Below are 15,828 nucleotides of genomic sequence, written 5' to 3' on the forward strand. Positions count from 1 at the left end.
AAGAAAACTCTGTTTCAAAAGAATTCGATTGTGGCGACACTTTGTGTGTTCAAATATTAAACTAAAATTGTAATCATCATCATTAACCCTTTGGTGATGGTAATGTAAAGAAAAAAATATAATTTAAAAAATCTTTTTAAAATCATTTAGATTAATAAATATTTACTTTCTTTTAGATAGTAATGCCGGGTGAGGAAAATAGATTTATTGAGAAATAGATATGCATACAGAAAACTAGCCAATAGGGAGATAATTATATCGAGCCAACTCTAGTTCTATATAGGAGAAGGGGCCTTCTCATCACATCTTTGGGCGAAACTACAAGTTCCATGAAAGTAAGTAGTAAGGTTTTTTCTATGTCTATAGCTTAAGATTTCAATAACCACAAATTTGATTTAGTTCTCCCTTTAGGGAAGCTTAAGGTCCCCGTAAAATTTAAGGCTATTTAATTTTATAGATTAAGCTTTTTGGTGATTGCTATTTCTTTACTTTTTTGAAGACATAATCCCTAAATGCTAGGGACGCATCCGCGAATGATAATTAAGGTAGTAACAGTTTCATGAATGAAAAAGTATATATGTACTTTTTAGCTTCAGTTTATTAAAAGCGAAGCTTTTCTATAATTAGGGTCGGTCCGTCCGTCCGTCCGTACGTCCGTACGTCCGTCCGTCCGTACGTCCGTCCGTCACGGATAGCTTTTTTCTTAAAAGCGAAGCTTTTCTATAATTAGGGTCGGTCCGTCCGTCCGTCCGTACGTCCGTCCGTCCGTACGTCCGTCCGTCACGGATAGCTTTTTTCGTTAGTTTAGACATGTTAGAATTGTCCTATCGATTTCAAATTTTGCATGGTGATTTGTTTAGTAGTTAGGTATGATTTAGAAAGCGTAGCAACTCTATAATCATTACCAAAATGTCCGTACGTCCATTTTAAACATGTTGATTTTTTTTACTTTTTTAAATAGCTTTTTTCGTTAATTTAGGCATGTTAGAATTGTCCTATCGATTTCAAATTTTGCATGGTGATTCCTGTAATAGTTAGGTACGAGTTAGAAAGCGTAGCAACTCCATAATCATTACCAGAATGTCCGTACGTCCATTTTAAACATGTTGATTTTTTTTACATTTTTAACAACAAATTTGTATGTGACCTAATTATCCGATTGGTCTGATTTTTGGTATACTGATTCCTGGGACAACAAAGTACAATATTATAAGCGAAGCAACTCTATAATCAAGTCCTAAAAATGTAAGTATGTCCATAATCAATATCCTGTATCAAGCAGTTTTTCAACAAATTTACTTACAATATTAGTTCGACTCTTATACATTTATATTCTGATTATTCAGTTTTGACATTATACAAGTGTTAATGTCCGTTTGTCCTACCGTACAGAGCTTCGCTTTTATGGATGTTGTCATCCTTGTTTTACTATAAAGTGTAAAGTAAAGCGGTGTGCAAAGTGGGGTGTGCTAAACTATGATTCATTCAATTTTCCAAGAAAAATAAATCATATAAAAAGAGTTACTTAAAATCAAAATTAAAGAGAAAATAGACATTTAGTACAGTTTTCTACCCCTTAAATAATTTAGCATTTTTTTTATACACGAACAAGCTAGAAGTCTAATTATAGAGAAGTTACGACGAAAAAAAACATTTAAAATATACTTCTTAAATATATTTTTAAAGATTTAAACACCGAATAGATAAATTAAAATATTAAAGTTGTCTTTAAGGTTAAATAAAATATATTTTTGTCATATTAGCAGCTGTCCGCGGATAGAAAATAAGAAATAAACTCAATTTATCTTTAGTATAATATTTTTTTATTTTCGTATCGTATTATAGACAGCTTTCCGTGAATATTTAAATAAGGCCCGAGAGACTGAAGGCTCGGACTAACAAAACTGGTAATAATTTTATGATTTTTATTTTAATATTCCTGGAAAATTGTCTATAATACGATAAGATACATTATTTTTCAGTATGGCTCAGAACCGGTTCTAATCCAGCGGATATTAATCGGTTTTGAAGCCATACTGAAAAAAGTATTCACATATTATTGACGTTTTTTTAATGTGTCCCAAGCCAGTCTATCTTCCAGGGATGGAAGATACCCGGACCTTTGCAGTTCCAATTCAATTTCAGCACAGTATTGGGCCAGTAGTACGTCAGGACTTTGATTATTTGCAGGCTGCTGAATTATTCTCTCAAGATGTTCCAAAGCTGCGGGCTGGTTAATTATTTCCTCTAGCTGTTCCAGAGCTGCCTCACCATTATCTTGAGCTGTTTCGATGCAAGGAAGATTAAAGCTGACATCGTTTTGACCCCCATTTGCGTCTGGCGATTCTGCAGGATTTGAGCTGGACTGTTTATCTTGCGGTAATGAATTAGTATCGCCGGAAACACCGAACACACTGGTTAGAGGCGGTAGTGGCTGTTACGGCGGCGTTTGAAGGTGATGATCTGGTATTAACAGCATTACACCTGTTAAAGGAGCTCTCGCTTGCGTCATCATCTGCCGACGGCGGCTGAGCAGCTACAATTTCATCCGCCGATTCTGTCTTTTGCGAGGCCGGCATGATTATAATTCTCCAATTTCTAGTCTAAAAAAGATAATTTTATTCTCAGTATTACTAGGATCTTTTAATAAAAAAGGATGACAACACCCATAAAAATGAAGCTTTGAAACTATAGAATAAACAAACAAAAAACTTAAGCTTTGATTAACGAGCTATCGTACGGACCGACCCTAATTATAGAAGCTTCGCTTTAAAACAATCCTTAATCATTTCAACAAAAATATAACATTAAAGAGTAAACATGTTTGTTTAATCAAAAAATGATTTTTTCTCATATTTTCGAATTGATAAGAATGAATAAAAATTTATTTGCAAATCTTAAAATGTACCACTTTAATGATTGTTAGTATTTTAATAGATTCTGTCCAAACAAAAATGATACCACCCATAAAAGCGAAGCTCTAAAATCAGAAGGAAGGATAAACGGACAACAACTCTTGTAGAGTGTCAGAACTTAATAAGTAGAACATTAATTTGTGAGCATAATTAAACAGGATTGTACATAAATTTATTGTAAATACAGGATACAGTAAAAGAACATACTTTCATTTTTAGAATTTGATTGTAGAGATGCCATGCTTAAATTTTTGTACTTTGTTGTTCTAGGAATCATTAATCCAAAAGTCAGATAAACAGGATAATCATATGATAACCCAAGTTGTTGTCGTAAAAGTAAAAAAATCAATATTTTCAATGAAAGTACGTACTTTCTTGTAACGATTGTAGAGTTGTACCGCTTGCTAAATCGTACTTTACTGTTAATTATAGGAATCATCAGGCAAAGTTTGGAATCTTTAGAACAATTTTAACATGTCTAAATTTACGATAAAGGCTAACCGTTACAGGCGGACCCACCCTAATTATAGAAAAGCTCCGCTTTTACAACCATTTCTTTTTAAATATCATGTTTTTTAACTTTTGTAGAGAATGGGAATTTTATTATAAACTTACAAAATTGGTTTTTATACAAAAAGAACAACATTAAACACAATTTCTGGATTTTAGTATGAAGAAGTTTCATTATAATTAATTCCAACAGTTAATCCGGTTTCAAGCCAATTATAAAATTGTAGAGTAGCTTTGCTACTTAGATAATCTGCATTTACCTTTAAAAGAAAATAAAATATACCCAAGCTGGAAGTATTATATTGTTTTAAAGTGATTTCACGTGAAGTGTTTGATGTTTGATAGTTTACAAGAAACTGTCGCGACGCGGCGTCGGAAGGAAAGCAGAGGGACTTAATGAGCGAGGGAAGGGGGGAGGGGATGAAAGCACACACACACATATACACACCCCTATCTCACAAAAATGTACACACACACACACACACGCAAAGCAAAGCAAAGCAAAGCAATCAAACCAAAGCAGCTAGAGAGAAAAAGAAAGGGAAAGGAGTAATTGCAATGATGATTAAGTCATAACATAGCCGGTATATTTGTTTTTTGTTTTAAAGATATGTTTTTCACAAAGAAAAGACATATACATACAGAATTACATATTATAGTACGAGACTTTTATTTACATCAACATAGCTTAGTAGCTAAAAATTAATCAGAAAAAAATTATTAAAAAATCAAGAAAATCAGAGTTAAAATTAGTTTCTTGCCCTGCATTTTGTAACAGTTTGAAGGAAAATTGGGTTAGGAGAATTGTATTGGCATACAGGTTGTTTTTATTCCAATTTGAAATACAGTCTTCTTTGCTTAATTTGAACATGGCCGGTATATTTAAAATAAATAAAATTGAAGACAAAGTTTATTTGTGGTGCTAAGCAAATCTGAAATATAAAAAATATGTAAAAAGTTAAACTTAGTGTTATACATATAATTAATTAATTAATATATTTTTGTTTTATTTTGATAGCAAATCTCATTTCATACATTCTAGAGAAATTTTTTAAAAGCGAAGCTTTTCTATAATTAGAGTCGGTCCGTCCATACGTCCGTCCGTCCGTCCGTAACAAATAGCTTTTTTCGTTATTTTAGGCATGTTAGAATTGTCCTATCGGTTTCAAACTTTGCATGGTGATTCCTGTAGAAGTTAGGTACGAGTTAGAAAGCGTAGCAACTCTATAATCATTACAAAAATGTCCGTACGTTCATTTTAAACATGTTGATTTTTTTTATTTTTTTATCAAAAATTTTTATGTGAACTAATCATCTGATTGATCTAATTTTTGGTATATTGATTCCTGGGACAACAAAGTATAATGTAATAAGCGAAGCAACTCTATAATCAAGTCCTAAAAATGTAAGTATGTCCATAAACATTATAATTATTCAGTTCTGACACTATACAAGCGTTAATGTCCGTTTGTCCTACCGTTTCAATGCTTTGCTTTTATGGATGTTGTCATCCTTGTTCCAGTATACCAAGACTTGTGACTTTAAGGCTGAGCAAACCGCTCAAATAGTTTTTAAAAAACCTGAAATTTTTTAGCCTACCCGTGTACAGTTACACACCTATGAACTTGATAAATCAAATATAGCAAATATTTACATTAGAAAGGGGAGGAGGGTAAAATTATTACTAATTAATCCTCCTCAAATAAAAGTAAAAGAATCTCTGTCTGTTTGTGTGTGTGTCTGTCTGTGATCTCGCTAACCGTTAAACAGATATTGTTCTCCTTTACAAAGTAGCTTCACTTAGGTCTTGGAAGGTTTACAACTATTTTGGGGGAGGGAATCACCCACATTAAGTGCCCCTAGAGGCTTCTAGGGGCGTGCCGCTAGTTAAAGTTAGAGAATGAAATGAAAACAAGGATGACAACATCCATAAAAGCGAAGCTCTGAAACGGTAGGACAAACGGACATTAACACTTGTATAATGTCAGAATTGAATAATCAGAATGTAAATGTAAAAGAGTCAAAGCAAAATTGTAAGTAAATTTGATGAAAAACTGCTTGATACAGAATAATTTTATGGACATACTTACATTTTAGGACTTGATTATAGAATTGCTTTGCTTATATATTGTACTTTGTTGTCCCAAGAATCAGTACACCAAAAATCAGACCAATCGGATAATTAGGTCACATGCAAATTTGTTGTTAAAAATGTAAAAAAATCAACATGTTTAAAATGAACGTACGGACATTCTGGTAATGATTATAGAGTTGCTACGCTTTCTAACTCGTACCTAACTTCTACAGGAATTACCATGCAAAGTTTGAAATCGATAGGACAATTCTAACATGCCTAAACTACCGAAAAAAGCTATCCGTGACGGACGGACGTACGGACGGACGGACGGACGTACGGACGGACCGACCCTAATTATAGAAAAGCTTCGCTTTTACAAATTGGTGAATAAATACAAAACAAGGATGATAACAACAGCTCAAAACAAACGAAATACATATAACTATAAAGTGTCAGCATACTTACAAACAGAATAAATATTATTTTTATTAAGGATTAACTTATAGACTTGATTATAGAAGACTGATGCAAGTATTGCTTGATGCATTGTGTCTAATGATCATAGGAATCTTCTTTACAAAATTACATGTTAATTTATTACATATTATTATGTTTAAATTGTAGTTTAATCATAGGTTTGCCTTTTTTTCTGGTAGATATCTGGGCACATAGAAAAACCAGACCACAAACTCTTTAATTGCATGACCTTTTTTTGGAAGTCCTAACTGTGCTTGCTAATTAGTTGCGTCTGTTTTGGACCAAGGTATTCCCCCTACTTTAACTTTTAGTGTCAAACATCTGACATAGAAGCAGTTGAAATCATTTTTCTATTATTTGAATATAACGTGATGTTGAGCTGAGATTCGAACCAATATGGTCGTTTTTGGCTTTTATTTTCTTCAATATGTATTGCAAATTTATATTAAATATTACAAATTGAATAAAAACCTAAAAACCTTCATGAAGTAAATAAAAACAGTAGGTGCTTGCTTACATGTGAAGACCGGAGCACCGAACCCCACCCCCCCCCCCCCCGCTTAGTTTTGACAAAAATAAAAAATAAGGGGGGGTAGTTTTTTAACCCCCCGCTTAGTTTTGACACAGAACACATCTTTTCAATACCTGAAATTACCCCTGCTCAAATAGTTGAGGTGGTCTTAGAATGGCAAAATAAAAGAAGCTCTGATTTTAATGGTCTGTCCCCCTTTTTACTTAAAAAGATTATTGATTCTGTAAAAAATCCTCTCTGTCATATATTTAATCTTTCCATAAAAACAGGGAAAGTGCCAACACAACTGAAAATAGCCAAAATAACGCCAGTCTTCAAGACAGGGGGAGACATGCATTGTGTGAATGACTACAGACCCATTTCATTGCTATGTATCTTCTCCAAAATTCTTGAAAAGATTATAGCCACAGCTCTAAAACAATATTTAGCTTCAAACAATATCATTGATAGTCTTCAATTTGGCTTTCAAAACCTTAACTCAACTTTTCACCCTATGATTCATTTACTTGATCATGTGGCCAAGGCAATAAACAGAAATGAATACACTATTGGTATATTTTTGGACATTAAAAAGGCATTTGATTGTGTTCCTAAACATATTCTCCTAATGAAACTGAAAAAGATAGGTATTCATGGAAATTTGTTGCAATGGTTCGAATCTTATCTATCAGAGCGCAAACAGTTTGTTAAGGTAGGAAATGCTGAATCCTCTAAATTGGATATAACCTGGGGCGTCCCCCAGGGATCAGTACTTGGCCCGATTTTATTTTTGATATTTTTTAATGATCTTCCAAACTGTACTTTACTTAAAAGTCTGCTGTTTTGTGATGACACCACATTACTAGCTTCAGGGTCTAATTTAAATCAACTTGCTAATTTTGTAAATGATGAATTGCAAAAAATTTCTACATGGTTTAGAGCAAATCAGCTCTCTCTACATCCTGATAAAACTAAATTTACAGTGTTCCATTCTAACTTAGGATCAATACAATGGGATGATATTCATTTATATATCAATGAGAATAATTCTAGTGCAAGGAATCCTAATCCTGACCTTATCAAACCTATTACTTATGTCAACAATGCATCTGAAATTCCAGCCATAAAATTTCTAGGTGTTTACTTTGACCCTAACCTTAATTTTAAGTATCATATACAGAAATTAAATGAAAAGCTCTCAAGAGCTCTCTTTATATTGAGACAATGTAAAAAAATTCTAACTAGGAGCGCACTTAAAACCTTATACTATTCTATATTTCATTGTCATTTAATCTATGGAATTTTGATTTATTCAAGCTCGTATGAAAGTAACTTAAAATCTATTGAAATCAAGCAAAAGATGGCAATCAGAGCAATTACAGACTCTCATTATATAGCCCATACTGGTCCACTATTTAAAACAATGAAAATTCTACCATTTGAATTGTTAGTGCAATACTTTAGAATTAAATTCATGTATGAATTTAAACTTAACATAGCCCCTCGCTCATTTTTTAACATGTGGAAAACACGAGGACATATGTCCCAGGGTAATATTAGACTTAGAAACCAAGAAGATTATAGCATCCCATTTGCCAGATTAAACTTGGTTAACAATCTTCCACTTTGTACTCTTCCAGCCACCTGGAATGCGTTTTTCATTAACAATAGCTTTATAGTGGAACAGGCAACTTCTAGATTAAAATTTTATAAAAAATTGAAAAGAAAGCTGTTAGACAGTATTGTAGTTGCCTGTGACAGGCTATTGTGTCCCTCCTGTGACCTTAACATTAATCTATGATTATTCAAGTCAACCTGTAGCTTACCTTTTGATTGCCTAAAATATATACATTTTTTATAATTGCACAGAGAACCTATTTTTTCTCCACTTTCCTATCCCCCCCCCCCCCCCCCCCCTACTTTTCCTAAACATCCTTCCTTGCATATTGCTGTATATAGTGTACATATATTACTTATATAAAAAGACCGCTTAAAAAAAAAAACATTTAAATCGAAGTCTAAAATTAAAAGGCTGTCAACACCGCCCTCAGGCGTTTTTCAGTCCTTGGATACTTGTATTATATTGTGTTAAACCTATAGTATTCATTGTTTATAAAAATAGTTTATTAATAAATTCTTAATGCAATGTAATTACCATTTATGAATGTTGAATATTAAATGTATATGTTGTTTTGTCCCAATAAATATTTGAATTTGAATTTGAATTTGAAAAATCAAAAAAAGGGGGGGGGGGTAGTTTTTAACCCCCCCCCTTAATTTTGAAGAAAATCAAAAATAAGGGGGGGGTAGTTTTTTCACTGTTCAACACGCCAGAAAGTTGAGTGAGGTAAATCAAGTAAATCCAGTATACCAGAGTGAAACCTTATTACAGGGATATTCATGTTTTGGGGCATAATTTCCTTATTTATTGACTGATTTTAGTAATTGATGTATCCCTGAACAGAAAATAAGGAGGAGGGGGGCCAGTAAATGGTTTTAATTTTGCGCAAAATTAAAACCTTTAAACCCCTCTTGTATACTGTATTTTCTTGATTTACCTCACTCAACTTTCTGGCGTGTTGTACAGTGAAAAAACTACCCCCCCCCCCCCCCCTTATTTTTGATTTTCTTCAAAATTAAGGGGGGGGGGTTAAGTCTTTGCCTTGCTGAGCACTTTTCCTCCCTGCCGTTTTCCAGACATTAAAAAACTACCCCCCCCTTATTTTTGATTTTTGTCAAAACTAAGCGGGGGGGGGGGGGTTTCGGTGCTCCAGTCTACCACATGTAAGCAAGTACCAAACAGTAAACCACTGTTTGGGTATAGACCCTTTCTTTGCAACGCACCTTAAGGGGCGATTCTTCGTACTTTCACAGTAGCTTTTCTCCTATTTTTAGCCTTTGCGGGGGGCTCTAACCCTGAGGGGCCAATTGCCTAATGTGGGGCAATCACTTAACCCAATATAACCTGACCTAACCTAAAATAACCTAGAAAAAGCCATATTAAAAAAAACGACGAAGCGCACCTTAAGGGGCGTTGCAATGAAAGGGACTATTCCCCACTTTTTTTTAGGACTGTCAAAGTTAGTCATAGCCATTTTCACAATATCTCTTATTGATAATTATACTGCCTCTTTGTCTATCAAATTTTACCATACAAATTCAATTAATTCTACTGAGATGTTGATTAACAGACAAAGTAAAAGTCTAAGTAGCTATGAAATATAACAAAATAGCTTCGCTACTAGATTATAATAAACAATCTTATTTTTGTTCATAAGAACAATCTGAAACCACCTTTTGGTTATTTTGAATATGCACACATATTGAAAATTCATATTTACAAGTTTTAAGAATTGATAACCTTAGTTTCAAAATAGTTGTGATTAACTTTTGTATGATTTAACGTATTATTGACTTTAATTTTTATTACTGGTACTGGGTAGCCACAGAGGGTTAGAGCCCTATACATTAGGGTGGGTCGATTTTGAACATTTTTTTTCTGAGACCAAAGCGGGGATCTGCAAACGATTTTTATGAGTATAATACACCTCTGGATGATTTAAAATTTATCCTAAGTCTTAAAACCGCTGACGACCAGACGTTCAATTGTATAGCTATTTGTAAATGGGTGTCGAAAATTTATTGAATCAGAACTATGGCTTCATGGTGCTCCCAGGAAAGGCATTGAGGAGTAGAATCAGGAACTTTTGACCGTTTCAAAATATCTCGTTCCTAGTCTGAAAAAATCTCAAAAAACCTCCACAAATTGGACAAATTCTCAATAAACCTTTAAAAATGGTGTTTTTTTAGTCATTTCTAAGGCTAGGAATGAGATATTTTGAAACGGACAAAAGTTCCTGATTCTACTCCTCAAGGCCTTTCCTAGGAGCACCATGAAGCTATCATTCTGATTCAATTATTTTTTAGTAGCGAAGCTACTCTATAATTCACTTTGTCCGTCCGTCCGTCAGTCAGTCAGTCAGTCCGTAACGCTATGGGGGAAATGGAATTTACTCAGCTCCTATAAAAGATAGAATGCTGAAATTTTTTGACAACATTCCAATTATTAAGGAGCACAATTGACTATAAAACATCATTTGCGGTCGGACCGAATTTTAGCAGGTTTTAGGCTATTTTTATATTTTTCACATTTTTCTCCATATCTTCAGTGTTTATGGTCCGATTTTCAAAATTTTTTCAGTTACAGATATCAAAATTAAATTTCCTGTCGTTTAAAGAAACAATCATGAAGGCCAGACTGCCTTTTTAGCAGGTTTCAGGCTATTTTTATATTTTTCACATTTTTCTCCATATCTTCAGTGTATGGTCCGATTTTCAAAATTTTTTCAGTTATAGATATCAAAATTAAATTTCCCGTCTTTTAAAGAAGACAACCATGACGGCCAGACTGCCTTTTCAGTTGGTTTTAGGCTGTTTTTTTTATATTTTTAACATTTTTCTCCATATCTTCAGTGTTAATAGTCCGATTTTCAAAAATTTTTCAGTTGTAGATATTAAAATTAAATTTCCCGTCTTTAAAGGAAATAACCATGACGGCCAGACTGCCTTTTTGGCAGGTTTTAGGCTATTTATAAATATATTTAACACTTTTTTCCATATCTTCAGTGTATATGGTCCGATTATCCAAATTTTTTTAGTTTTTAAGGATTTAAAAATTAATTTTTTTGTCGTTTTAAGAAAACAACCATGGCGGCCAGACTGCCTTTTATCAGGTTTTTGGCTATTTTTATATGTTTTACATATTTCCCAAGATCTTTGTTTATTTTGATCCAATTTTCAAACTTTTATGGGATATCAGTATCAAAATAATTTTTCCCATTGTTATGAGCATCATTAATATAATTTACTTTGACCATCGTCATCATACAAAATAAAACAAGTTTTATATTTATTTTATCCAATAAATCTATTCTTGATTTCAGTAAAAACCTTTTAAATCTACCTGTACGTATTCCCATCTACGATTTTTTGTGCTTCGCTACTTATGTATGTTGTCATCCTTGTTTTACTATCATTTGCAAATAGCAACACAATTCTATGACTGGTCGTTGATAAAAGGTTGGTAAATAAAGGGTAAGGAAGCGAAATAGGACTTTGACTGACTTATAGTCGGAAATTTATTATATAACTGGGGAAATGCACAAAAATATTTAGCCCTCAAGCACTAATAGAAACTGAGATAATAAGTAGAGATGACTTGAATGTCGTCTTTGCATATTTTTTATTAATGAAATACATCTTTAAGTGGTCGCATTCTAAATATCATTTTTTAAAAATTCTTTTTCGATCAGAAATTTTATTTAAGTTAGTTTTATCTGTTGCACATCCCCTCTTTGTCTAATTCCGATATGAACCCATACATATAGGCCCTGCAGGGGTAAGGTCCCAGCAATAGTTGAGTATAGTAAAACAGGAATGACAACATCCATAAAAGAGAACCTATAAAACGGTAGGACAAACAAACATTAACACTTTCAGAACTATATAATCAGAATATAAATGCCTAAATACAGGATAATACATGTTTAATGACATACTTACATTTTTAGGACTTGATTATAGAGATGCTTCGCTTATAACACTGTCCTTTGTTGTCCTAAGAATTAGTGTTCCAAAAATCCAATCACATAAAAATTTGTTGTTAAAAAAGTTAAAAAATGAACATATATAAATGGTCATACGGACATTTTGGTAATGGACCTACCCTAAGCCCATCTAATCTATACATTGTTTTCTCCATCTGTCTGTTATTTGGGGTGCTCAGGGATAAGGGATTGGAAGCTTGGCCATAAATTAGGTCCCGGCTTAGTTTTGAAAGGGATGTTGCAACTTTTACCATTTCCTAATTAAATGAAGTCATTGGCAGACGGCTCCTATTGGCTACCGCCCTAAACCAATAGTGTTTGGTAATTTGGGCTTATTTTGTACCAACTAATACAGTAAGAGAGTTGAATCCATTTTTATAGAAGCAGAAATATAATCTATGATTATGGTTTTGATCCTCTAATAAACATAATCTTCCATTCCACTTTCTCCTCTCTTGGTGATGATATCATCAACGCTGATATGATTTTTGTAATCTACCATTCCAATTTTGCCTCTCTTGGTGATGATATCATCAATGCCGATACGATTTTTGAAATGTACCATTCCACTTTCAAGAGAGGCGAAACTGAAATGGTGGTTTACACTTTTAACATTGACATTATTGAAATCATACCTGCTATTTTAAATTATGTTAATCGCAGGAATGTATAAAATACTATTTATAATTTTTAAAAAATTTCTGGATTAATCTGGATTTCAAGGTCTTTCAGCAAATACTTTTAAATTGAATTAATTGCCCATTGTCCCCTCCCTTACTCCCTGATTACTATTATGTCAAATTAGAATAGGAAATCAATGTTTATGAATACGCATAAATGTACCATCAGGGAGTAAGAGAGGGGACAATGGGCAATAATTCAATCAAGTTTTCGCTGAAAGGCAATGAAAACCATATTTATTCAGAAAATGTGATCAAATTGTAAAGGGATCATGATAATATAATTTAGAACAAAATTTGTTCTAAGAAAAAAATCATTTACTTGTAAATTTAATCACCAGTACATCACAATATAGTAATATTCTGTAATTAATCACTAGAAAAATCGTGTTTAGAATTTTGTCAACCCTTCTCATATATTTTTAAATGCCACCTAAATTCAAGGGGTTCTTAGATTGTATAATACTTATATATCACAGTAGAGTTTCTATACATGAAATGACATTTTCTTGGGAAAATATTTGTTAAAATCAGCCATCTGATAACAAATTTTTCTGTCTGCTATATTCAAAACTAACTCAGCTAGTTAGCGGGCATTGATGCGCTAGTACCCAAAGTCAAGCAGAACCTGCTGAATTCTTGCACATTCCCTTTAAGCCAGTACCTACAGTCTGAGACTGTCAAAATTGAATATTCGATCCATTGTCCCCTCCCTTACTCCCTGTGTACCATCCAGTTTTGCCTCTATTGAAAGTGGAATGGTACATTTCAAAAATTGTATGGGCGTTGATGATATCATCACCAAGAGAGGGGAAAGTGGAATGGTAGATTACGTTTTTTAGAGGGTCCAAACTGTAATCATAGATTTTATTTCTGCTTCTATAAAAATGGATTCAACTCCCTAACTGTATTAGACAACTAGCGAATGGCAATATAAAAAATGGGGCAAAGTGCGGATAATAGAAAAATTTCAAAACACAAACAAATTTCTGCTTCTAAAATAAAAAATAATAAAACATAAACACGTGATGTTTGATCAAAACAGCTTATTTTCAAATCTGCTTAGAGTTACACAATCAGAAAAGGAACCTATAGAAAAATGGAGGAATTTTTTTTTGGAATGTAAGTAGCTAAGAATTTTATTTTTGTAGCTTATAAAGAAACTGTTGTATTTGGTCCATTCAAATTTTAAAAATTTCATGCAGAAATGATAACCCACCTGAAATGAATACGAACACAAAACTAGTTCTATATGCAAATAAACATGTACTTTTTATATTAATTTATTAAATTTGCTTTAATCTATTACAAAATTACTTGTGTATTTCTGTTTATTTTAAACGTAAAATTATGTTTTAAAAAAAAATCAATTATGTCTAATCTTGGCATGGAACAGTTAAACTGTTTTTAACCTATTTTTGAATGGATGGTCAAAAATATACTAGGACACCTATAGAATCAGACTGCAAAGCCCAAATTTAAATTAAGTCCCCAATAAACTTTTTTGGGGGGATTTAAAGATTAATTTTTAATGTTGCTATGGTCATTTTGACTAGAGCAAAAGGTCTTTTTAACTCAGAGTAATATTGTGGCTTTTAAAACAATTTATATAATTCACTTTATATTGATACAAAAAAAACATTACTCTGTTCAATGAAATATTTTTTTTCTAAAACAATTAATTTCATTGAAAAATCTAACATTTACAATAAAACATATAATTCTGAAGTCTGAACCAATAAGAAGTCTTCTTTCATTTCAATTCTTTACATTTCAAAAAGAGTGTTTTCGCAAAGTGACTTACTTTCCAATGTAGTTAAATAATTTTTATTTAATTTAAATGAAAAGAATGAAAACCATACACATAAAAGATACATACTTTTAAAATATATTTAAAAAAATAAGTTTGAATAATCTTATATTATATCATATTTGTATATGTGACAATAATAAATTTATTATATTGCATAAACATTTGTTGTCATCTTACATTATTTAACCCTTTACAGCCGATTTTTATGTGTTTTAAATAAGTGATAGAAAACAAACATGATAATGTTAATTCATTGATATGTTGTAAAGAATTAACTTTTTAATGAATTAATTTAGATGAAATCAAAAGGCCTAATTTTACTCTATACCAGAATACAATATTTATGAAGCAAAACACTAAATAAAAAAAGACATTTTGCTCTGATCAAAAAGGACCACAGCAACAGTAAAAATTAATTTTTAAATCTCCCCAAAAAAGTTTATTGGGGACTTAAAGGGCAAATATAGGTTCGCTATGATATGAGCTTATATCAAAGGTGCCATTACATACTTTTAGAATATCTATGCCAAATTTAAAAATTCAAAAAAAATCCTTAAGTAGATTTTGCAATTTTCTGTTTCAATTGAACATATAATAAATCAGATTGCCGACAAAATCGTTTATTTTAGCCCTTTACAAGACTTTTTTTTGACTATTACATTGGCACGCATCTTAAATGATAATTTAAATGTTTATTATTTTAGATTATATATTTTTTTATTTAATTTTTAAAAAGCGTAAAAATAATTTGCGTAGAAGGGCGTCAGGAGTATTGACTAGGGTAAATAATACATCTTAAAGTTTATTTTCTATACAAAGATCATGGATTAATTCTGGATGATATTTACACCCATAAGTACGCATTTTCAACACACACACACACGGCCACAAAAAAACAGGGATTTGAAATCATTCTTCCTCCAAGAAAATTTTAATGATTATTTTTTTTTTACTTTTTACATTATTTGATGTTTTTTTAACTTTTAAATAATTTACTTTATTAAGGTAGAAGGAGGGTATATTTACCCCTGATTAATTGGTTTCCACGTTATTACGACTATCATTTAACGAAAGCTTTTTAATTCAACCTTGCCACGAAGCCTTGTGTGATGCTAGGATGTTTGAGTTCTTAGGAAACTACACTAATTACATAATATTGTCTTCAGATTGACAGGTTTTAAGCTATAAACAGACTTATACAATTGGATATATCAATATCTTTAAGTTATTTATAATCTA

The 15,828-nt window shown here is 32.1% G+C and overlaps 1 long non-coding RNA gene across 1 annotated transcript; it reads right to left on the reverse strand.

Annotated features, from left to right (window-relative positions):
* Positions 1-1,663: 1,663 nt before the first annotated feature.
* LOC145327075 (uncharacterized) lies at positions 1,664-3,771 on the reverse strand. Its single transcript, XR_013882052.1, has 2 exons — positions 3,686-3,771; positions 1,664-2,603 (listed from the first exon to the last, which is right to left on the reverse strand). It is a non-coding gene; the product is annotated as an uncharacterized LOC145327075 (long non-coding RNA).
* Between the last annotated feature and the right edge of the window lie 12,057 nt (positions 3,772-15,828).

The sequence above is a fragment of the Acartia tonsa genome, chromosome 8 (assembly GCF_053477335.1).
Source record: "Acartia tonsa isolate MP-2025a chromosome 8, ASM5347733v1, whole genome shotgun sequence".
Taxonomy (NCBI): Eukaryota; Metazoa; Arthropoda; class Copepoda; order Calanoida; family Acartiidae; genus Acartia; species Acartia tonsa.